Source organism: Hetaerina americana, unplaced genomic scaffold, assembly GCF_022747635.1.
Source record: "Hetaerina americana unplaced genomic scaffold, ioHetAmer1.1.p SCAF_3, whole genome shotgun sequence".
Classification (NCBI taxonomy): Eukaryota; Metazoa; Arthropoda; class Insecta; order Odonata; family Calopterygidae; genus Hetaerina; species Hetaerina americana.
Genome location: NW_027286874.1, coordinates 64,899,368 through 64,926,474, shown reverse-complemented (window position 1 = coordinate 64,926,474; position 27,107 = coordinate 64,899,368). Strand labels below are relative to the sequence as shown.

General features: G+C 40.0%; 1 protein-coding gene across 2 annotated transcripts in view; it reads right to left on the bottom strand.

Annotated features, from left to right (window-relative positions):
* LOC139690794 (uncharacterized) overlaps positions 1-27,107 on the bottom strand; it is a 100,154-nt gene extending 73,047 nt beyond the window's left edge. Inside the window, exons 1-2 of one of the 2 annotated variants that reach the window (XM_071588364.1) lie at positions 26,963-27,107; positions 20,295-20,481 (exon numbers count right to left, since the gene is read on the bottom strand). The gene's annotated coding sequence lies outside the window, so the exon portion shown is untranslated. The remainder of the gene's footprint in view (positions 1-20,294; positions 20,482-26,962) is intronic. The other variant, XM_071588363.1, reaches the window with a different exon arrangement.

Sequence of the window (27,107 nt, the reverse complement as noted above, 5' to 3'; positions counted from 1 at the left end):
TTTTATCATATTGTGTAGTGATGGCCATTCGATCTGCCGTGAGAATACGTGTGAATTCGTGATTTACCCTATTGAAGCATACGGGTGGTTTGAAATTCACGGACGCCACCACGATACTTTACATATAAAATTTACACAATAATTTACGATCTAATTACGGCCAACTATTGGGTACACCATAAAACGTTATTTTATTCCTATTGGCAACTGCAGCTTCAACCAAAATCCATAATAATAAGGTGAGGGCCTCAGAGCAACAACTCACAATCCAGCTTACTTAAATATGATTATACCGTAAAGCATTACATAATATCATTAATCTAAAATTCAATTTTTTTAAAATTATTTACTGTTTAATCAGGCAGGTCGGAGAAATCTGAACAATGTGAGCAGGTAATAACCTAATAGAACAAAAATCCCCCCCCCTCCCTGATACAACCACAGCACAATGAGCAGGAAACAAAACAGTACTACAGTGCATCTGAATTTAAAAACACGCACTTCCTTTTCGATTCCGCGTCCTCACACTTCCTGCCACGGGCATCAGACCACTCGTGGAGCATGGCATGTGTATAATATTGACAGAAATATTTCTTATGCGTATATTTTCATTTTGTGACATTTGGATACCCGCCCGAAATAAGAACTTTTAACGCTCCAACAATGACTTCCGCGGGAATCCTGATCCTAATGGGGGGGAGGTGACAGAGAAGGGCTACAACAAACAAGACCCCGAGCGTATATCTTTGATAATTTTATATGTGCCATGCAACACATCGCACAGTGACAAAGAGAACAAGGACAAAAGAGTAAAGTGGCCGGCGTCAATGGATCGCGTGAATGATAAGGAGACTAAGCCGACCACCCATTAATCTACAAGATACCCTCCAACCTAGCGGTTTGGCGCCGAGTGAGATATCGTACCGAGCGAAGAGGAGCAAATTCGTAAAAGTTTCTCATAATGAGTGACTAGATAGAGGATCAGGCGAGGAGCGAAGGGAAACTTATTAAATCCTTGCATAAATTGGCAGCTGGTCTCCCCAGCAATGAAACAGCAAATGTATCATTAGCCCCATCGTACTAGAGTAGGAGAGATCATAAAAGTAAAATTAGAGAGATCAAGTAAAAAAACCGATAGATTTAAGTTATTTTTCTCGTAAACATTAATATCTCCGTGTAACTGCATTCGACCCCACTGGTAGAAAGAATTTTTTGAACATGATAAGTATGCCCAGTGTGTTGTCATTAATTCATCTAACATTTTTACTGTCGCTCTTGTCACTAACAGCTTGAATCTCAGGCGTGAAGAAGTATTTCACACTTAGATACGCATGTATGCAATTATACTGAGTACATTTAGTGTAGATTTTTTAGCGCAGCCCAATTAATTATATCTCAAGTATCATTTTCGTTTCCCTGCCTTAGGTGAGCGTTAAATACATCGAATTTCGAGTGGAAGGCGATGCATTCATGTAAAGAAATACTCTTCAAGCTGTCGGCTACATTGAATTGAATCCCTACATGTAACTATTTACCGCACATGGTCAAGCCGAGAGATAGTCGGCAATAAAATTCAATCCCCACGCTTACCGAGGATTTAACTTTTTGTAACTGGGATCATCAGTAAATGCTTCATAAGTAATTAAAGATAAATCTACCAGAAACATCATGAAACAATTCAGTAAACTTACATTCAGCTAAGCAGACTAACACAGTGCGGATTACAAATTCCCATTACACACGGCATTGAGAAAAAAATTAGAAAGAAAACATCTTCATAAACAATTGAACATTTATTCGTATTGCAACTCTTCGCCATTATAGAAAGAACTGCGTGAGATGGCGCGACAGTAACTTTTAACGGAGTCGTCCGCTAACAAGCATTAAAATTCCGGTCAAGGCGAATGATTTTTACAATTTGAAATTTCTGCAGCCTTGGCCATTAGTTTGCATATTAGTGGAATAACATAAAAACTATTCGATCAGCCTACCCCGACAGAGCACACTAATGCGAATACAACATTTTGGTTCAGGGTTCTTCAAATATAATGAAGAAATCTAAGTGCGAAGGTCTTGTTAGTCATCATACCCACTGTCACAAGAAGCTTGAGGTGATTTTTATCCTATCCAAGATATTTCACAACCAACTCTATATTTATAACTTTCGATGCGGAAATGCCAGCGTCAAAACACTTGAATTGCTTGCAAATTTACGTTCTCCTGGGAAAATGAAATTTACTCCGTGAGTCACCGAAAAACCTATGAAAGTACGGATAGCAGCACCAAACGTAACACTTGCGTAAACGCGCACCCGGAAAATTCCGCCTTTATTGTCGTTTTTGGAAAAACATTACACCACTTTTAACTATTATAAAACTCAAATACATGATAAGCGAAAAAAGAGGACGTCACTACGACTGTGAAATCAACGACGGGGATGATTTCCCTAGGCGGCAATAAATCCAAAATAGCATCCAAAGTTCGCGGTCTAAGGCAATCGTTCTAATCATTCAAAGACGAACAATTGTAAATTTCAAATATGCGATGAATTGATTCACGCCATAAATGTTTCTCACATACAGCTCAATCAAATTTCAACAAATGTCAAATTCATTTGACGAATCGCAGGCAAAGCAATTGTAGGGCAATTCCTGGATGCATTGAGTGAATTCAGGCATGCTCCTAACCCTGGCTCCATTAACTCCCTCCGTAACCCGGGTAGTTTCGCTTGGTGTTAAGAATTAATCCAATCGGCGAACGGACCTCGAGGCTACAAATAAAATTTCTCACGGTAAAAAATTAAATACATACTCGTAGCTATACTTATACTCGTGGAGCACTTTAACCGTAACTTAAGATAATATAATAAAATATTTCCTATTGGTCATACGCCTTCTACTGCTCAATTCCTTCAGATTCTTTGAGACCTTGTAATGAAGGCGATCAAGAAGAGGGATAGGGCAAACAATGTAAAGTACTGCTTATACGTGTATGTTCAACATTCGAATGCAAGAAATGAAAATGCTACACCTTTCAAAAACAGATTCCTAATTCGAGGACCGGAGTTCCTCAACCAATGCGAGAAATTAAAAAAAATAATTTCAAAAAATTTAACACTTCAAATTATGTTTCCCAATGAATGTAGACCATTGATCACGTTGACTCCCCGCTCAGACTCGAACAGTTCGCCGGGCTGAGGTGTGTCGCGCATGGCTGCGTGGTTCACCTGGTGTGTCGGGAGCGGGAAAGGGTGCGGGGATGGGCGGAGACAATACAAAAGTAATGATAGTGCGCGACCGAAAGAGATTGCATGCGGCAGGATGGACTTCATTTCATCAAATTACGTGTTCTCGACTGTGGAAAACGCAGCCAAATGAAATAGTCAACATCGATGACTACAAAATGTCTCCCCTTGACCTGGTGAGGTGTATAATGCAACGTGATGGAGATGGGCACGGTCCAGGTCAGTGGCTAAGACCCAAATCTCAAATAAAAGAGAGAAAAATTCTACGTGTAGGTCCACGCCAGATTTAAACAATATTATCACCTACGAACTCTTGTAGACGTTTCCAGTAATTCAACTTGCTTTGAGGTATATTCAAATATACTACATCCATTATGCGACCTGTACATTTTAATGTGACTTGGCGATGGAAATATTGGGAATAAATAAATTGGAATGCGTCCAAATAAAAAGGATTATTAAAAAAAAGGATACTTTCTTTTGCTAGGAGAAACCACGAAGCATATAATTAGTAAACATGAAAGGTTTCGTCAGCTACGCATACCCTTAATGTTTTGCTAAATAATGAAAATCTTAAGACTTTATGGTACACTAAATTTTACTATCAGGCGCTTATGGATCAATACTGATATGCAGTTTCTAATAATACACTTTAGCGGAGAGTAAAATAGCCTTCATTTGTCAGGGGATTTACCAAAAGGAAATACGCAAGAATCTGCGATAGGAATGTTTTCTATGTAATTTCTAATCCTTCCCGGAACCTACAACATCTCTGGACAGACATCGACTTAGAGAACCTATCAATCTTATGGCATTAAACCTCATGATCAACCTGAATCAACTTCCGTAAATGTACCGTCAACGGGGTCGCCATCACATCCTTTGTTTCGTAGGTAATTAGACAATTACCCCACTCACTGGGACAAATTAAAATCGAATGAATTTAGCAGAGCGCGTGATGATCACGGACGGCATGAAAGCAAGCTGCAGGATACCGAAACTAAAGTTTAAATGACCCTGTTGTGGCAGAAAAAATGACTATTGAGACTGTTAACAAGCAATGCTAATAGATTTGAGCCGAGTCCTTTGCGTTTATTTCAGGAGAAATCACTCAGATCGCACCTAATTACCCCCAATGAACAAAAACTTTAGCAGTTCATTGAAATCAACCGCAACATCAATCTCTCCAGCACCAGATGCGCGGTAAAAACCCTGCGTTTCGGATGCGAAAATGAATGCAAACGTATTTAGGAAACACGCCTTCCGAGTGCTAGAGGCGATATGCCTAAATGAGCGGCAGAGAGACAGTTCGGTAGGGGGGATGGGGAGGGGACGATAAGGGGGAGGAAGTGAATGGAGATTATATGGGAAGCACGCTCGGGCAAATGAATTTGGTGTGCGAAATTAAATGCGCTCGTCTTCGCCGAAATTTGTGGATGAACAAAAAAAACACGGCAAAACGCTCGATCTCGCGCCCGGAAGAAAAGAAAGTCAAATAAGGTTGAATCAGCAGGGCTAAACACAGAACTTCCACGCTACCGCGGCACTCACCAGAGGGAAGCATACTTGCATTCCATGAACCCATTCATAAGCCCACGTATACGCTCGCAACCTCCCTTCTCTTAAATGGCCTTTGCTATCGACCATTGATACACTCCAGTATGCTGGTGACAGTCATACGAATCATTGTGAATTAATTAAAACTGATGATACGGCCAAGTTTTAACCTACGTACCTAGCGGATGGGCGAACGTCCTACACGTGCAATTACCTATCAGCAGACATTGCCGCGCCTCAATAATCAAGGCCCACCTCTGCGTTAATGCCACTCAAACTCAGCCGAACTGCAGACGGTCCAGACCCAGAATAATCCACCCAACTCCTCTCTTGCGCTCTTGTTCGTTGGCGCAGGCCGTCAGACCGCAGACGGGGTCTCCATTACCGCAGAGGAAAGGGAAGTATAACCTGAATTATGCATTTGTGCGGCTTGGATAGCAGGTTGTCTATTTCAACCAGGCCGCGGTATACCAATACTTTGAGGTGCAGGAAGTTTGACTGTGCTGCGAGAGGTGAAATTGGAAGAGAGTACCGATATGCAAACAGGGTCTGGAAGCAATTCTGATATCGTCAGAAAGGCCATTCGGCGGTCTCCCTCCCCAGGAATGGCGAATGAAATGTACGATCACGGCAAAGCTTATTAACCTACTGTTCTGACCAAGGTAGGAACTAATTTGATCTATGGGGAGCGCGACCTCCATCTAATAACCAATCAGCCCCAAGTTGGATAGAGTGACACACCTACCAACTTAAGACGTCATCATGGAGGCTTCACTAATATTTCAAGTTACATCCAATATTACCGATTTTAGCCCCGAACTCAATAATCAGGTATCTATGATACGGGAAAGAAATGCAGTTGCCCCCGCAGGATAAATTCATAGTAGTAGTTTTCAAGGGAGGCGACCGACAGCTAAGGTCATTTGCGCCATTAGGGATGGCTGGGTACGGAGGAAGAAATCCGGCGTCGTCATTAGCCTACTCTTAACGAAAGTCGTCAAGGGGCCCCCAGTTTAACGCCCAATCCGACGGACGTCATACTCACTCAAAGTGCTCTCTACAAAGCACCTCCAGTACGGATCGGGATACCACTGAAAAATATCCGCAATCTCCAGGACTCGAACCCGGGCCCTCTCGATGGTAAGCCAATACGTTAGCCACCGCACCATCCCGACTCCCCATAAATTTGGGTTTAGGAAGGGGAGAAGGACGCGCGATGTCCGTTCAAATTCTACCATATTTATTAGAATATCAATAAGAAAGGAAATTATGCAATCCCTTTGTCCCGGAACTCGTTTAAAACATGGTACACGGGAAACCCACAAAACCCTCCAATAAGATATTCCCTCGTCCCATATGCGTAACACATAGAACACCTCAGTGTGAGCCTCAATTTACAGAACAACGAGGGTGGAAAACTCACTCGACATAGAAACATTTGAGGTTTATCGTTTTCACTCCAACTTTGTCATATATTCACGAGAATTAGCACACCCTAATTATATTCAACCTCATTTAGTTTCATCAAGTCATACTCTCTTAATATCCCCGGAGACAACTTGTTCCACTTACTCTCTTTTTGCATTTCCTCTTTCACTCATCGCGTGGAAAACAAGTTAACAGCACGGAACGCAAACTGCACCGCACCGAAACCACACCAAATCGCATCAGTTGTCGATTAGTCCTAGAATGGCAAAATTCCCAAGCATTCGTCCGTCCGTCCGTCCCACGACTCCTGGCCGCGGACCAAAACTGACGTAACGCAGCATCTTTGGCCTCTCGACGACGTCAAGGAATTCACCCGGCAAATGATTGAGTGAAATTTGAGTGAATCATTCTCGGTGCACTTTCCCTCGCGCGTCTAGTGGCTTATTCGTCGCGGTTGATGTTCGAGCCCAACGCTGAATAAGGTTATTGTGGCGGCTGAAAGACAATTGCGGAGTTATGCCACCCATCCGGAAGTGAATCTAGGCAATCGATGGTCGAATATCTCATTAGGGCGTCAATGGTACGTAAAATAATTGGTAACGAAAGTTCACCATCCATCCAAAGAGCTACGAACAAATAAAAGAACATTTCACTACCAAAAGCCCGTCTCCTCCAGTAATAATTGATACATCCTACATTTCTCCATCTAATCCATTTAATATGTACGTAGTTATAAATCCAGTGCGTTATAATTAACGTCGTTGAACACACTTCTTTTGAACACCTTGATGTAAATAACATTTATAACTAATAATAACGAATATAAAATAATCTATAACGAGTGTATATATACACACACAAAACAAAGTTAAGTCAAATAAATTAAGATGAATAAAGTAGTAACCGTCTCCAATCAGCTTCCGCGGACAATGAATCTAACACCCATTGGAGCCCAGCCATCAAAAAGGGGAGAAAAAAGATTATGTAGGGATATAAAATTCGCTCTCCGCTGCCATAAGATACAATACCAAATAATTTAAACGGCCAAACAAAACCCGCATATCATAATGCAAACCTGAATCGTGTCATACTGAGCTGAATGGAACCATGCAGAATCCATTCCGAATAGAAAGCCCCCATGGTTCTTGACGGTGCGGACAGTCAATATTTAAGTGAAAATAAAGGAAATATAGAGGAGCGCTGTAGACGCCTAAATAGGCAGCATGAAAAGTAAACGGGCGCAACATTTTCCCAGAAACATTCAACAGGCCAACTTTCCAAAGGATTGAGGAAATCTGGAGAGCTCACTACGAAATACTTTTATCTCAACCGCTTCCTCCGCATCCCATCCTCCCGTTTCCAGGGGGCTAAAAGAGTGACGAGTCATGGAACAAACGTGAATCACCCGAATAAAGATATGGGGGCATCCAATGACATCTCAAGAAACGAGTTTTCAAGAGCATAGGAAGTGTCGGGGGAACGAGTTTTGATCGGACGACGTCAATAACCAGCGACGAGTTATGCATGAATGGTAGCAAATTCCCTCCTCGCGCACCACTTTAAAACCTTCAAATAGTCGCACGTGGAGCTCTCATGTTAATCACGGTCTACTGAATTTAGCCTCAAGAATTCATTCCAGGGGCAAAAGCGAGAATGAGACGAGGTATGTCATCAAAAACGCGCCGCGTTAAATTACTTGAATGCAGAAACCAAGGAGCTAAAGTTAGATGACGATAAATCAATCTCGGCGTTCCACTTTCGTTTCAACCTGGGTTAAATTTCGCCAAAAACTAAGGCCCAGTGTCGGAATTATGTTACCTCCCCAGGAACCTAATATACCTCGGACGAAAAAGATAAGGAAAGGGAGGTTGGAGTGAATTATTTCAGGACACTAATTTTGAAGAAAGATAAGCAGTCTCGAATAATTTATGTCCACTCTGGTCTCACACTAAACTTATATTTTTAACTCCTAATACGATCGACCTACGATGAAGTTTCGTCGTCTTTAAACTGCTGAGCAATTTGAGGTCCGCATGTTTGTGTACAAGTAATATGTACTAGTTAATAGCAAAAATGTATTAGATGAAGACAGCTCGTTCAACAGGAAATAACTTGTTTCAAGTAACAATCTGGTATTTATCACAGCGATTCAAGTCTCTATCATTCTTAAGTCCCATATTTGCCATGGATTTACCCTCGATCGAGAATGAAATTAAGTTTATAGAGTTGAATTAAAGACAACTGGCAGCTAACCTTTCTCAAGGTGTGAAAAACCTTTTACATTGCTGCTATGTAATTGCGGATGGCGTTTGGAACTTCTTCAAGATGAGAAGAAAACGAAGTACTATGCTCTTCTGCAAAATATAAAATCATTTACGACCGGCTTCGATTCAGAGCTGCTTCTGGCAATTCACAGCACCGGTGGCGGGTTGGATACTTGCGCCATGGTATTAAAGCATTAAAAAACTTGCATGATGATATTGTGTCGAAACCGGTCAAAAATAAATGTACACTAGGTGGAATTGCATAACATATTCTTTCCTACTCGTCATATTGCTTGCAGTCGTAAAATACAACTCGTATATTATACCAAGCCACTTCTGTACAAGCCCTCAACAAATAAAAAAGAAACACAACGCCATGAACCGAAAAACGTAGTAGGTTTAAATTTTTCTTTCATCACCCGCATCCACATTCGAATGAAAATTCAAATATCGGTGCTTAATTTACCTTTCCGAAACTTAAATCAAGCAGAAAAAAATCGCAAGTAAACGAATATTAATCTTCGTAATGGCAATGCCTGAGGCACTGGTTTTTAGCTGCTCTGTAAGTTTAAATGGTGAAACAAAAAAGTACAACTCGGTCTGAGCGTGTACCTATCTCAGGAATTCACGTTTGATATGAATTGAGTGAAATACTCCTACATTATTACCAAATTTTTACCGCAAACACTAATCTACTCCTCGAATGATGGCTGGAAATTCCGTAAAAAATGCATGTATGTCTTTCTACCTGAAACTTATGAATCGATAGGTTTCGTTTCATAACTACTCACCTTTCTCCAAATCTTAGCTCATCACATACCAAAACAAGTTGTATGTGAGCAAAGTTGTTTTACGTTAGCACTTTCATCTAAAGATATGATACGATCTATATATATGATACAACCCAATCAGTCATTTCTCAACATTCATCAAGAGACAACCCACGTATTTGGTCAAAACGTAACCATCTGTTCCCACATTAATTTTCCCAGTAGCCGTCAGAACTTGCCGCTCATGAGGGAGTCGCGGTGCACGGACCAGGCGCCTGAGCCCCGAGGTCCACGGCTACGCATCGCGGATATCATTCCCACAAGCGCGGAAGACATTCAAAGGATAACGCGAACCTCGAACAGAGAATATGCGAAAGAGAAGAGTGGAGAGAAATATATTTCACTATGCCGCTCCTATCGCATTAAGTGCGATCCCCGCCCGCTTTTAAAACACCCCAACTTCAAATACGCGTCTCCCACCTAGGGCACCTAAATTAGTCTCGGTTTTTGCAAAGGCTTGCATATTTGCTTTTACCCATGAGATATTATTAGGTACCGACATTTCACAGGTATTCGGTTTGGTTTCTGTTCAACGATGGGTTTTTTTAAGAGCAACAATGAGTAACTTGTGTGTCTGATCATGCATAATTAAAAATGATAACGATCAACAATAACTAATAATAATAATCAGAAATACTTATAATTTCTCATGCATGATTAAATAGAGCCATTGAAACCGAATGAATAGAAAAAAAACATTGCTTGCCTCATTAAGTAATAGGGCAAGAGATAGATGACTATTCAAACACCAACATGGGTTTAGAACGGGATACTCGTGTGAAACGCAGCTTTTGGGATTAAGTCAATACATCGGCGACGCAATAGACGAAGGAAAGGAAGTGGATTAACTGTTGGGACGAAGGAAAGGAAGTGGCAGTAACTGTTGATTTTTCGGCAGCTTTTGACCGAGTGCCTCACGAGAGATTATTATTAAAGTTGGATTCGTTACCATTGGACTTGAGGGTAAAACAATGGATAAAAAATTTTCTCAGAGGCAGAACTCAAAAAGTAAAATTAGGGGATACATTTTCAAATGAGGCGAGCGTATTAGTAGGAGTTCCACAAGGCAGTGTTCTAGGTCCATTACTCTTCCTAATTTACGTAAACGATCTACCATACAATTTACATTCCCAAATAAGACTCTTTGCTGATGACTGCATTATATACAGACGAATAGAGCATGTAATTTTGGCCCAGAGTCGCTCGGTAGCGCCGCCACCCTTGGGCCCTCCCACAAGAAGCAGGGTAAACCAGAAGGTTAGGATTTCACCCCACAAGTCTTTCGAGTCGCCAGTGGAGTGCAGGTACTGAATAAGTGCGTAGCCTTCTCCAAAGAGAGAGCCGGTCCTTTTTGTTTTCACAATTTCCTGCATCCAGCACAATGGGTCTTCCGCCGTTGCACCCTCGCGCATGCTCATCCTTGCTCTGCGGAGTGGAAGACATTTCGAGGCTCTTCGTTAGCATTCTCGGAACCCGTCATACAATGCGGACAAATGACTGAGGCGGATGTTCCCCCCCGAGATAGCCTCGTATGTGCAATGTGTGTGTGTGCTCGCGCGCGCGCGAGTGTCCGTGTTTTTTCTCCCTTCGCCTCCTCTGCCGGCCGTAATCGAGCCGAGCATTCGAGTTTGGCGCACTCCTATTTTGCAATTTCATCAGACCCTGAGATGATCAGGCGGTGCATTGGTGCATTACGAAACTCGAAAAGGAAGAGAATGTCTCAGAAACGAGGGTTGAAAACGTCACCCATCTGACTCTGATGCACACCCGTGTGTACAACAGCTCGGTGCATTTATTACCATTGTTATTTTTTTAATAGTGCTCATGAGTACGGCTGCGCGGCACCACAACATAGCTCGTGCACGCTGAATGAGTCTGTGAAGATGACACCCTCTGCGATTACTTTAAGCACGCCTACTGTCGAATTGCATCATCAGTCAAATATATTTTCCTAAGAAGATAATCCACCATAATTAAGAGACTGAATAATTTCCTTCCTACTGGCCCACTCTTAAAAATCTTACTCCCAAGATCCTTAGATCATTTTTTAATTATATATTTACGTATTAGCGTGCGGGCATCATCCGTGCAACATCCCCCGTAAGGCTAACTTGACACACGTCAGGTTAGCACAGCTCTATAGCAATCGAGGGGAATTCCTCATCAAGGTCATCAGAACACCCCATTTGGAGCTGTATGTTAGAGGAGAATGGAGACTACCAGGATTAAATACGCCTTTATGTCTGAAAAAAACCGAGCAGAGAATATAACGCGGCAAGTTAAGATACATCCAAATAATTCCGCGGAATGGCAACACCGATAGGACAGGCGCCGGGCTATATTGCTTGAAAGACGATCGAATGAAGGCCAGCCGATGATGGAAGTCTATGATGACAATTGACGAACGTCGGATAAACAGCTGAAAGGCTTCCTTTGATTGCAGGCGAGCATTTGAGTAAACAAGTCGCCTTATATTCTACTTCAACCCAAGTTCTGATCAAGTTTACGACGAGTCAGAGAACGAAAACGGATAAAATTGTTGGCGGGAACCTGGGCTTAACTCTGACGATTCAATTTATTTTCATCTGATACACTTATGTCAACATAATAAGGTTGATCACAATGATACTATGCGCCATCAGAATATCCCACTCATACAATAATCCCAAAAAAATGACGCACTCCAACTCATTGCCCTCAAACCCGCTATTGTGGGGGCGGGGGAATTAAGTATAAATTATCAGCAATTCAAATGTAGAGCACTAAATTATTAATAGCATTTAAATTATGCCGAGTGAAATCACGACCGTTAAAATTACTATTAACTAATCAATCATCAGCAGCATAAAAACTAAATTTTAAACTTAAAAAAAATTAAAATTGTAACAATCGAATACGCCGTAATATAACTATGAATATTACTTCAGTGGCACCAATACGAAAAGGAGAGCACTGGCAAGTACACTCTCGACCACATTTTTAGAGTAAAACTGCGCAGTTGAGGGCTTACCTTCGTTCTCCAAAAACACTGTGACAACTTCCACTTGTTTATCGCAATTTTTAACGACCAGCGAGCCGACTTCTTCGCATTTTGTCACACCCGTGACACAGCAAATGGAGTTAAGAACATCACGCGGCTATGCTCAGATTCACCACATACGTAATATATTCTTTCGCCAGGACACACACGCAAGTTTACGATACCTATGGCGACAATAAAGACTTTACAAAACCAATTTTAAGTGACTCAATTTTCCAAGCGCGAAATTGAAATTTCAAAACGCAAGTTAAAGTCATGCAAACTCGATCTTTCTGACACGAAATATCCGGTTTTATACAGGTAGGCAACACACCGTATGAAAATCGCAATCGCCGAAATACCGGTGTTTAGAGCCAATGCCTAACACATCGACCCTTATGGAATTATTACACGACAAACCAAAAGAAACACGACGGAATTGCAATTCGAGGAAAATGTATGTGCAAAGAAAACAATGGAGCAGCGTCTGGCTGAAGGAATCGGCCGTGGCCGTTCAAGGCGGGTGCATCGGTTCTTGCGAAAGCGGAGAGAGAAATGAGGTGGGGCGGGCTCGGGAAGGGTTGGGGACAAGGACGAAGCTGGAATTTCGTGCCGCTGAACTTGACAGCCCGTACCAAGCTGCCGCGAATGCGCAGGGGCGGAAAAAGAGTCGAGAGATCTCTCTCACGAGAAAGAGAAGGCAAATACTTGGCTCGTGTAGTCCAATACCACCGATTTTTCCACCCCAATCACCTTCCCTAAATTTTTTTTCATCGGATCGTTCAAAGCGCCGAAATGATTTACAATTGATAATGATCTATAAAGAAAAAATATCAATACATTTTTATCGATACATCGAGAAAGTAACGATTTTATCGAATACCGAAGATATATCGCCAACAAAATGCTAGTGAGACGAAAATCCATCTATTGATCACGGTGGAAGGTGCATCTTTATCAACGAGTGTGCACTAGATGTAAAATGTTCCAAACATGAATGATACTGCATTCCACCTCGGGGACTCATAGGAGACGAAGTCCAACGTAACTTGAGTTACAGAATTAATTTAAGACGACATGAAAAGAAAGAGTGAGCCAAAGGACAAATAAAACCCTAATTCACACACTAAACTTAAACAAAATAATAAGAGAATCACTTTGTGCACTAGATATAATAAACTACGTCGACAGAAGAGAGAGTTTTGGCAGACTTTAATTTAAGAGTAATCACTGAAGGTCAATTTAAGCAAAATCCCGTGCAATTCTCCCAACTGAGTTGGGCATTTGAATGATTTCGCCGATCATACACGTACTTGAAAAAAAAAATTCTTCAAAAACAATTTTCGCAAAACGCAAATCCGCCTCCGGTAAATATTTACAGTTATTTCATAATTTCAAAAAACATTTTCAGGCTATAAGCTTCTTTGGGTGCAAGATTGTCAATAAAAGCAAGGGCAGCAGCAAAGGGCGTAAGGTGCCCCCTTACCAGGTACGTGGGTTTTAAAAAACGAATGGGGCAAGTACGTGGTTAGTTCTGCCCTCACTTATCCAATCAACCTTTAAGGACAACACTATGGTATTTCAAAACTTAACTTCCACTGTAATATTGACTCCGTAACTCTCGTAAATCACCCTCGGATTATGGCCTCATTTTGTGTCCTTTATGCCTGTCGGCTTACCCTTCCTCATCTTGTACTCATTCAAGCATAAAATCGACACTACAAACAACTTATGGACATGATATCTGATCCTAATCTTCTACATAGAAGAATTATTGAGCCAAGACTTAAAATTAAATCTTAAAGGGTAAACCTGTGATAATTCAAATAGCAATAGACTAGAGCAAGAGAGTGTTATCAAGGCTTACAAATTAGCTTAAAAAAAGAGGCATACACACAAGGCATCATCAATTCTCACTGTCTTCAAACAAAACAAATAAATATTCGCATTAACTTTATTAAAAATTATTAAAAACTGACTCAATTGAAAAGAATCATTTAAACAATCATACAGACCTCGGCAGAAGTTCGGCATTAAAAAAAAATTTGTAAACGCAACACCGAGTGGTTAATATTCTATTAAAATTTACTAGGTTTTTCAGAGAGCATACAAGCATTCTATTTTAAATTATTTTACTTGGTACTTCGGACATGGGTTGGTCCTATTTTCTAATTCTCCTGCACGAAAAATCAAAACCGACCTCCTCGCAATCACTACCCCACAGCAGGCATTCATTGCCAACAAACGAAAGCTGAAATACCACTTAAGCAAAGAGAAAAAAATTGGTATTTCACAACATACCCATGTTGCAACTGAAGTCTTCATTCTCAATCAGTGTCATAATTTGTACCCCTCCTATTTGCAACCATACCATAAATCATCCCATTTCCATTTTTTCCACCACGCCTTCCGACAAACCCGTCTTTTAACGTTGGAGTAATGGGGCCAATAGAATGGGAGTCTACATCACCCGTGTCGATCTTAGCCTTGCACAAAAAGCAGACTGGAAAAGTGAAACCAATTGAGTTACTTTTTTAATAGTTAAAATGATAAGCAGGCAGGCGATGTTACGCTCACTCTCATTTAGCTTGTAAAGGGTAAACTCTCTCTTGGAAATGACACGCGCCACATACGAAAACAAAAATATTAGAAAACCGTTGTCTTGGAATCTCCGACCGAAATATATGTTAATCAATAGATGTGAGCAAAATGCGAACTTAGCATGCCCAAAATAACGAAGCCACAGGCCACTTCGGGAAGGAAGAGATGGCTCGAGTTTATACATTTTGACTAAAATGGAAGATGCGCAAGATGAGAAGAAATAAAAGAAAACACTTCCCAGCCAGTAACTGAATATATATATATATATATATATATATATATATATATATATATATATATATATATATATATATATATATATATATATAATATATATAACCATAAACACAGTAATCAACCCGAAGGATATATATATATATATATATATATATACTAGCTGAATACCCGGCTTTGCACGGGTTAGGGAGAAACAATGATATAAATATACTACATAAATAAAAACAACAAATTTTAAAGTACAATAATACACTACTTCATACAAATTTAAGAATCTTTTTTAGTTAACACCTGTTTATAAACCACATTTTTTGTTTCATATCCAGGAGAAAGAAAGTTGCCCGTGGCTAAAACATGGCGATCCTTGATCAACACCACAAAACTTTAAAGACTGTCCCTGTGATTTATTAATGGTAATTGAAAAAGCTAGCCAGACTGGAAACTGTAATCTTTTAAAGTTGAAGGGAAGATCAGTTGGGATTAGAGGTATCCTTGGAATAAAAATTATTTCACCTTTTCCTTTTCCAGTTAAAATGACTGCCTGTATTATATTTTTCATTAATTTTGTCGCACACAATCGTGTCCCATTGCAGAGTATTGGTGGATCTAAATTTCGCAATAAAATGATTGGAGATCCTACTTTAAGTATAAGGCGATGTTGTGGCAATCCAGCTGGATCAAGTGAATTTAGGAATTCCGTTGGATAATTGACGGCTTCGTCAGCATCCACTATGGTATCAACCGATTTATATTCAATCACGTCTCCTGGCAGCATGGCTAGTATCTCCTTGTTAATTTCATTAACATCATCGTTCTTAGGAGCAAGAATGGCTCTTTCTCGCAACCATTCTAAATGTTTATAATTTTGATTAACGTTAGGATAGACTGCTTGTATCATATCGCGGACAGTTTTCACCGATACACATAAATCTGATGACAATTTTATCATACCAGATACTTCAATAACTAATCTATCTTCTCCAATCTCCAAATGTTTATTTGCAAAATTTTGAGCATTCCCATCTCTTAAGAGGATTCGCATGTTTTGTTTAAGGCTAATTTCTTGGACATGATTCCATAGAACAGAATGTTTTAAACAGGCATAAATTTGCATCGGCTGGAGTCGATTTTGGAACGACAGGCAGAGTTTGACGGAAGTCTCCACACAGGAGTACCAGAGCTCCTCTTATTAAACTGCAGTTTCCTCTAAGATCGTAAGTGTTGCGTTGAGGGCCTCAAGAGATTTTTTATGAGCCATCGTACACTCATCCCATACTATCAATTTACATTCTATAAGAACTTGTGCCTGGCCGCTTGTTTTAGTTATATGACATGTGGGATTTTCTTGTCGGGAAATATTAAGTGGCAACTTAAGGGCAGAGTGGGCTGTTCTTCCTCCTTCCATTAATGTCGCTGCAATACCTGAAGATGCAACGGCTAGAGCAATTTCTCCATGAACCCTGATTTCAGCGAGAACTAAATTAATTAAAAATGTTTTTCCCGTGCCACCAGCAGCATCAAGAAAAATGATACCTCCTTCTTGTTTATCTACTTGATCCATTATTGTTTCGTACGCGAATTCCTTATCTTCATTAAGAAGTGGCTTTTTATCCGCGATGTATGCTTCTAAGTCTAAGACATTGTAGCTAGTTTCACGTATATAATCTGGATAAAATACACCCTGTTTATCTTGTACAGGTGCAAAAAGACCGAGTTCCACTAAAGTCTTGTTAACCATGTTGATAAACTTGAGCGAGGTCCTCTAATGGTATGTAGAAGCATTCTTAAAAAATAACATTCGGCGTTGTTAGGATGGACTGTGTAGACTCGGCCCAATGCGTCACATGAATAAATATTATTCTCAGGATCAAAGTTGCCCATTTTTCTTCTACAAAAGACTTTCCTTGATGTATTCCACGTATAATATCTCGGCAATTCTGAATACAATAGTGTTCTTGCAAAAGTATCCTGCTAGCATAGTTGGAAAAATGCTGTTTCTATGACAGCAAAAAAGTAAACAAATTACATACATACAAACAAACACTCTCCTTTATATATATAGATATATATATACATATATATAAATATATATATACATATATATATACATATATATAAATATATATATACATATATATATACATATATATACAAATATATATAAATATATATACAAATATATATAAATATATATATACATATATATATACATATATAAACAAATATATATAAATATATATATACATATATATACAAATATATATAAATATATATATACATATATATATACATATATAAATACATTTATACATATATATATATATATATACATATATATAAATATATATATACATATATATATATATACATATATATACAAATATATATAAATATATATATACATATATATATACATATATAAATACATTTATACATAAAATATTTATATTTTAATACATATTTATATATCAGTCGCATAGGGTAAATATTTGTACAAAACAATGGCTTTAGCGTCGCGTTAAAGACAGTTTCGCAAAGAATGACCAACTTTCACAGGCCTTTTACGAATAGTCTCTCCAAATACACTCCTCCCGGAAGGAATTCCCGTACACTTCACCCACATTGTCTGACACTGAGGTAAGAGACCTATATCTCCGAATGGAATAAACCGTCGAAACCTCCAGAAAATGCGTAAACAATATTTTCCAAATCCGGCGGACACGGAGTCAAACGCTAGGAAACGCGAGTACGGTTCCACGTGGGCTCAACCGATGCCACCTAAATGGCAAGGCCATCCAAGTGGGGGACGAAAAATCATGAAGAATTACTCACGACGCAGAGGGCGAGTTCGCGAAGCTTAAAACACAAAAAAAAACGAAGAAAAACTTTCCACAAATACTACGCCCTATCTCCTCCACCCGGTGAAGAACTGGAAGGAGCAGTTAACTATTGCATCTCATTGGTACAGTCGAGGTTGCAGTTCAAAAAGGTTTTGAACCCAGTCGACCAGAATTTACCAATAGGATTCCGTGCCCTTTTCCGACACGAAAATACAATTACCTATTCACTCCGTTCCACGTGCGTCTGCCGTGACGTGAGTGACCTACCCGACACAATATCTAAAAGATGGCCATCCGTAATGAATCTTCCGGGAAGGAAGGACGAGCCATCAAGCTACGAAATCAAGAGGATTGATTGCCTCGAGCACTAGAACAAACATCAGCACGTGTCCCGAGATTCCTTGTAAAAATCAATATACTCCACGCAACATCCAATGTACAAGATTCATGCCCGAAGCGAACGCAGTGGCAGTTGCTAGTGATCAATGCATTTCATCAAAGTGCGTGTGATTTCTGTCACAATCCTATAACTAGATAGAGCAGTTTCAACCTCTTTCCTCACGTACAATGGCGAAAAACCAGACGATTTCCAAATAGCAATACAACCGAACCATCCGATTGTCCAAAGACCTCAAAAACTCGCGATCGACTTCCGCAAGTCCCATTTTGGAATAGTTCCTTGCCAAACGCACTCATCGAGCTTTTTTGGTGCGACCATCTCAATACAAGGGACTTTTCTATTGCTTGTTTCTTTTTCGAAGGAAAATACTCGCCCGAAACCGTTACTTAATGGATTACTAACCATGGATCATGTTTACTCTAACACCTCCAGCAAATGTTTGAATTGTACTTCCATTGCTAATGCAGAAAAGTAAACGCACGGGTAATAACATTTCCTTTGGCCTCATATGCAACTCCAAAATAATTATCCCCGAGAAAAATTGATTCACGACTGGCTAGTCCTAGTTGAACTAATGGCGGAGAAATTATGTTACTTATCCATGTGTCGGTACAAGTGATTCACAATATACTTTTTAAGAATTTTTCATTTCTGTATTTCAGCTCAGTATTATTCATTCAGTTTATTCATTTCATCATAGAGATCCAGAAGTTAGTGATTTCTGGAACTTAAGTCCATCGGTTATCCTGCTACTAATTAGTCCTCTCCTTATGAGAACTAAAAACAGATATAATCCCAATGGATTGACTCCATACCGCGCGGAGTTTACAGACTTCAGCGCAGTGGACGGGTTCATTATACGAAATGTTGCTAAAAAAAACTTATTTGGCATAAATTGGAATAAATGGATCACCGGTGACCCAATTTTGCATTTGTAAAGCGCTATTCTTCTGGGGAAAATTAATCACCAACAAGAAACATGGACCTAGTCACACTTGCTTTCAAGGTTAATGACGCGGAAATGAATGTGAACGGATTACTGGCACAATCAAAAAAGAATCAAGAAGAATTCGGGTTGGTAAGACTTCCTTTGGGTTTGCAATTCAATAGAATCACTTATGACGAGAAAATATGAAACTTCCCTTCACCCTATCACGGATTACTGACCGTAAAAATTTATCAGATGCTCAAACGACGTTTCATTTGCTATAATTTTTACATCAGGCCAACCGTTACAGCGAATCTAATCGTAGTAGAAATAAAATGGACGGGTAATTTAAATTAATAATAAATTAGTAATAATAATAATAACAACACCAAATTTCTCAATTAACACCACGGCAACCGCTTTCCACAATTTTCCGTCTCCTGTGACAGCATGCACTGAGATGAGTTAGTTGATCAAAAATCAAGATGATGCTTCGCTTAGATCTGGATTTAATCACAACTCGTTGACCTTTATTTAGATCGATTTAAATTGGTATACCGCTAAAGGACTTGTTGAGAAAGAGAGTGACTGGAATAGTGGTTTGATTTGCGTAATAACGCTATAGGCGCGAGCACGAGAGCTAACCTTGCAAGGCCCTTGAAAGGAATGAGGTGAGTGGCATATTTGTTCGCTTCAAGATTCAGGAACATTCAATAAGCCACATCAACATGCGCCTGTAATCTTCAGTAAAGCGCGATAGCCGCCGTTTGCCACAAACGTACTGAATGTAGCAAGAAATTCAAGCTTGGATAAACGCGCTTTTAAAAAGATGTTTCTCCTCCTCGCCTACTCAGAAGTCCACCCTCTCTCTAAGCACAAAACAAAATCAATAACTCTCGTGCCTGCAATCAAAGTGAGTGCCTTATATGAAGGCGCTTTTACTTACGTAAACTACTGCACTGATATAAAATATGAGCTTAATGGGGGACCTGGTCCAAGCTTTCCCCGGAACTAGGAGCACGGCGGGCAGGTTTCCTTCCTTAAGTTGACAAGCCTCTAATCAACAGGAATCCAAACGACGACCCAAAGATTACGCCCGTCGGTGTCAAAAAAAGTTAACAGACTTTCGTCACCTATAACGAAAACAATACTTTTTGTAGTCGGTGGCTAAACAAAATAGACGCTCGTCAATCACTAAAAAATAATGCGAAGGCACTAATTGATTTTATCTCCAATTTTAATCGGCCAAAGTCTCTCCATAAGGTTCTCCTTGGCGATGTTTCAATCCATGACAAAAATAAACAATGCGTGCCTCGCCTTGATAACACTCGAACACATTTTGTTGAGTGCGTCACTATCGTGACGTTAAAGGCGAAGACATTTTTTCCTTACAATTCTAAAGACCATTCATGAGATAGACGCGTCCTAAGGTAACGGGCATGGTGCAAAAAGGGACCCGATATAATTCGCATGAAAGCATTTTCATTACGTTCCATGTGGAGCAGAAAAACGTCCGTCGCGCCACTGAATTTCGAGGAGACTTACCTACCTCCGTGGGGTGCCTGCGACGTACTGACGGTCAACCAACCCGGACGAAAAATGAAACTATGTTGGTGCCTCTTTTGGCGCCTCGACACGAATTAAGTCTATTTCCAGAGTGCCAATTAATTATTGCACTGATCTTAAATAGGTTCACGACCAAAGGAGCAACATAAACTGTGAAAAAGTGACAGCCATATATGTCCAAGAACTCTTAACACCTCCAGTAAGCATGTGGACTAGTTGGATGAATGAGACAACTTTGATGCAGGAGCTTGTCAAAGAATCACCATACGCTTTTTAAAAAGACATCGCTTCCTTCTTTCTAGGATTCTTTAAAAATTCCACCTATAACCATATTGCAAGTAATCCACGGAGAGAAAAGCAATGCCAAATTCTCCAGATAAGTCACCCTTTTCTTTTGCTTCGGTGTATAAAACAAGAAACAGGATGTGGGTGCGAGGGCAAGCATTTCCTTATGAACCGCACTCATGATTTCGAAAGGGACGCTCATCTTAAAAATTATTTTGTATGGACCGGAGGATCGATGAATACTCCCAAGAATCCATTATTTTGACAACTACACGTCCTGTGAGCCGATGTGTGGCAGGGGGATCCAGTCACCAAAAATTAGAGTAACTGGTACGAATAAGTGATAAATAGCATCCGGGAAGCTTCTCAAGTTTCCGTATGGACCACCTCTAAAATTTGGTCGTCCATTTGCAAACAATCCATGCTTGATCAGTCTAACCCATACATACATGCCGAGTCCACCGGGAAAATTAGCAAATTAGAAATGGCCAAAATAATTATCTGAAGAGAAAGCTGCCGCTCACAAAAGACTCGCAGCGCTATCGGTAGTGGTTCCCCGAGTGGTCACTTTACTACCCATTGAGGGCACCTAGCGAGGAATGCAGCTTTCAGGTTAAAAGCTACTTGGATAGAACGATCGTCCATACTTGAAACGGCACGATTTCGACGTGTGCAACAAGGAGCGACGCGAATGATATGCTGAAATTGACCAAGTAAACCAGGTTAAAACCCTATTTCGAGAAGCCGCTCCAAAGGGACTACCGGCAAAGAGCAAGATAGAATTAGCAATATTTCATATCGTCCCACACCTTCTATTACTTTTCAACGACGTCGCCATACGCATAAATTATATCCAGCCATACGGACGAAGTTGACGGTTCTCATCTATTTTTTAAGAAACTGTGGCACAAACAATGCAGTTGCCACCCTTGCCAAAGGAACGCGATAGCTAATAGTGAAAAATATCGAAGAGTAGAGCTCGCGGTTTTCGAATAAACAATATAAAAGAAAAAAAACTATAAATCCTGAAATTCAGAGAATAAAAGAATTAAGACTAGTTTCGGAAAAAATCTACGAGGTCGGTCAAAAATTGCCACGAAGCGCGAGTAAACGTGACGGGCATGATGGAGAAATGAAACTGGGGTCTTGTTGATTCTAGAAGAGATCAGACACGACTTGACTCAATGCAAGAAACTACGGATGATGCCGCAACAGTAACAAAATTTCAAAGTTTAAGAGGGGGCCTCGCTATCTTAATTGGCTAAAGCACTCGGCCAGATCCGATTTCGAATCCCGGTCAAGGCGAATAATTTTTACACTCTGAAATTGTTGCATTGAAATGACTGGACTTATATAAAGGTACACAACATCTGAATTTTCTAATAAGAGACAGGAATTATCATGGCGAAAAATTATACTTGGAGACTCGACCATCAAGATAAAATGAGAGCGACAGTTATCGAGAGGTTCAATTAATCATTCCTCCCTCGCTCTGTACGAAATTATAAATAAATCGAACCCAGGCACCTGAATACATTTACTTATAGACGATCATTTAGTGATTTAGTAAATTATTGCCTGATGCTCACAGGAATGTGATAGATATGTGCACTAGTATTTTTGTAAAGCTAATATCTATCGATATGCATTCATGAACTAATAGTTGTGTATGTCCCCCACATTCACCTCCCTCCATACGCCCCTACGACAGATTGCGGGGTGTTGGGTAAATGCACCCGCATACGCCAGGTTAGGCGTAAAAGCAAGTAGGAATGCTGTGCACTTTTTCCTTACATTTCCTCATGATAAACAGTCTTATTTCTTTCTTTTGACCGTAGGGATTTATTCCCCACCATTTTAGGTTTCAACAACACCTTGAGGCCATTAAGTATTTCGTTCACTTCATACTCCCGAGTGTTGGTATTACTTTGCTGTGGTACCTAAGTTAGTGAGTGTATTATTCCTCCGAAGTAGGCCCCCCTAGAGTCTGGGATTTTTTCGCAACGGAGGAATTTTTTCGCAACCCTATTCGGTCTCCAGAGCCGGTCCCTGGCGAAAACCTCCCCCGTAAACCACTTTCGGTTTACCACTGTGACTGTGTGTGTATTTGTAAGTTCCCGAATGTGGTCCCTGGCAATAGGATTAATTTCCTTGATAACGAACAAGGGAAATACCCCCATGTTAATGTAATCGTTGTAACATTTTGAATGTGTGTCAGATCACTGGCGAGGGATTAACTTTCCCCGAAAATCACCACAAATCTTTATTCCCCCTTTTTACTTTCACAGTGTGGTAAAAAACCTTTTGCGGCTTAAATAAGTAAAATTTAAAATAATGAGCCTAAGAAGAGGCCGTAAGAACCTCATTTTATCTTTCCCAATACGGCCTTATCTTTTAAAGACATTTACTTAAAAGGGTAATTACCGAAGCCACCACTGCGCAGAGCCTAACACACACAGTCTACGTGGGTATTTAAATTGTCTATTTAAACTCGACGTAGAGTAAACTGCAATGAGGTAATGTGTACACATACGGTAATTACTTTCACTAATCGATCCCGTGTGTGAAACTTAACAGCAATACTTCATTTTTCATCCAGCATATTGGTCGAGTATTTGGAAAATAATAGGAAAATTGAACTTTATATGAGCGTCCTCTTCCATGAATGGTGAGGATTGACTGGAACGTTTCGTTTAACTAACTGTGAAGCAACACTAATACATTTTTAAATGTTAATCCGGAATAACCAGGGAGTATACACGGATGGTACGTATTGTGTAAGGATGTTATCGATTAGGAACCCAAAGAACTTAATAAAAGACTAGCCATCTCTCCCATTCTTATGCTAACTAATATATACCTAATATGCAAATTAGGTGATGTTCTGAGGTGAGAGGAAGCGCCACTCCTATCCCCAGAGGTGGTAAGTGAAAAATCAATGATACCGAAGGGCATAGTTGAAAGGTTAACGTTCGGTTCGGTAATGTTTAATGGGGGATTTTGTGAGGGCTCGTTGAAATATGCAGTAACATATCGCTCCAAAAATCCACTTGTAAACTGGTTAGCCGTTTACTGAGAAAGAAAATTTATTTCCAGCCGAAACCAATTGCAAAATTACATTCGCCTGGATCAGCAGCAGTTTACCGCGAAGATTTGCAGCAGGGGCAATCTTTTCTTGTAGGGTCCCAAGCCCCATCTAACACCAACCTTGTCTAGACAGTTAGTGGAGGAAAGGGAGTAGGAAGAAAATCCAAGTAGCCAAAGTACCATTCGTTCGGCTAACCATTGACAACCTATCAAAGTCCGCTTATCTAAAACTGGGCGAGTTCGCGGAGAAAAGCCGCGTTCTTTTGATAGGCTAGAAGAATAATAACCAGGTGACTCAATCCAGGCTTTGCGAAACCCGTGATAAAAACTAGACTCCTGAAGATGTCTAGGGTTAACTGGCAAGCAAGGGTATGACTGAACTGATGGTATGGCAAAGCCCATCCATCACCAGCATAATCTCACAAATCAAATGAACCACGAGATCGGGCAACCCAGACGGCAAGTAGTAAATGCAAATGAACTACCTATACTACCTATCAAATCTGTCTCAGCAGGCACCTTGGCTTACAACACCGCTTGTCATTTTCAATATTTATCGGATGCCATGCGGGGGGGGACGCGAATTCGCATGGGTGGATGATACTGTATCATACGGTTACACACAGAACCTCGATGATATCCAGTCCGGATTGTGGATTAGCGAGAGGGGAATCTTTCACGGCGAGTTATAATAAAATTTTACAATCGCTGTAAATACTCTTGCGGAAAAATTATGTACACGTATCTGAGTGGAGCAACAGTGATCCCTGGATCACCAAAATCAGCTTCATCCGATCAGAAGCTATAGCTTATTTCCATGATACAATGTAAAACGGTTTTGGCAGCACCTAGATGCGTGATGGTCGTATTCTGCTAATTATATCATGACACTAGATAAAGAGATATGACTAGACGAATCTATGTACACAACCAAATTTATCGGTTCCGACTTCAGGTTCAGGTGACAAAGTGGAAAGCAGTCTGTACACATATCCTAATCATGCCTTTCGACCGCCAATGAGACCTACTGGTTCACGCAGAACATAGAACCTCAGGGGTTTGAACAACCTAGTTAATTTTATCAGGCCAGTTATACACCTCATGGTTATACTACGGGTATCATTGATAGAGGACACCCGGGTCCACAAGACATCTTGAACGAGTATCGATCAATAGCTTAACAAGGCATAACATTTCAAAACGGTACCAAGGTTTCATCATACAAATATTTTTCCCAAAGAGATTACAATAATCAAGTCCTGCCGGTCTGCACGATTTATAAAATAAAGGTATGTCAAAATGACTGCAAAACTACAATTAACAGCATACTACAATTAAAGCCTTTTAAATTTAGGATGTCCACGAGAAATAAATACCATAAATCGCAGGTTGCCTTGTTAGTTACCTGCATAATACTACTAATAATTGGAGCGAGCGCCTTTACAAGGTGTTTACGCGGCTTGAAAGTTCACGAACAAGTTTCACTGAAGGTCGCGCCCTCGATATCACCGCCACGGGCGAAATGAAATAAAGGAAAATTGAATAATCATTCAAACCAATAGAAGTCCTTAAAAAAAAGCACATCATGCCTTACGGGGTGCAAGAGGCCTACGTCTTTCCATGAATTTCACAAAAACGTGATCATTTGGACCCATTCTCATAACGCCCTGACTCCCCGAAGGCGAGGATACATAACTTCGAATGACCGATGATTACAAAACGCCATTCCCATTTAACGCTCAACCATAGATAGGAATAATATAGTGGTAATATCACTCATTTCACTAGTGTTTATAATTAGTTTGCATCGAGAGACTTTGTAACAAAGCGGCCGCAGGATCGTTTCGCCACGATTGACCCTTTTCAGCATATCAGTGTAAGGCCAGATAACAGGGAGGAGAGAAATCGCTGAAATCCTAATTTCACACGCGTGAAAACGATGACATAGGAAACATGATAATTTTGCGTTTGAACCATCCATATAAATTGGCCGAACCGAAAACATTGAAGAACCCTTGTCATACTAAAGGTCTACCGGTATGAATAAATTCAACTTGGACACCTCCTGACGTGCATTTCATTATGTCATACTATTCCGGTTTTGATTAATCAAGCACTACTTATTTTTTTTAAATCGCATTTATTTAATCGTAGGTAATTGATCCAGGGTCGTTCAACCATATATCTTTCGAAAACACGCTAATTAGAAACATGTCACTCCCAAAAATCTTCCCATCACAAAACACAAGAAGAAAACTACAATGCTCAATGCAAAAAAACAATGATAGATGATGGATGGTCAATTGTAGGTTAGTTCTTAACGAACCTACATCATATAAATTACTGTAATATAGTAAATGGGCATAAAATGGAAAGGCTTCCAACGAGGTAACTAAAACTATGATTGGTAGGGGTTCACGTTCAATGCACACAAATAAAACCAAATAAATACGTGGAAGAAAACTGCGCTAAGAACAATAGATTTTCATTGTCTCCCTCGAGCCAAAATGGAATAAATACAACCTAAATACTACAAAATAATGTCAGGGACTAAACGATATGGAAAGGCTATCAATTTCTTGCGTTAAGAAATTAACTTAGAGCTTAACATCGCGCAAAATTAAAAAATAATACAGTAAATTCAAAGATTTAGAGACACTGTATTTTAATACTTACCTCAGATAATCCGTTTGAATTTCCTATATGAGATCCATTCGCTATCAACAAACACTTCAGACAAAACCACACCAACGGCTCAAACTACACCGCGAAATGTCAACTAGCCCGCGCCCTCCAAGGAAACATGAACAACTGTTTTCAC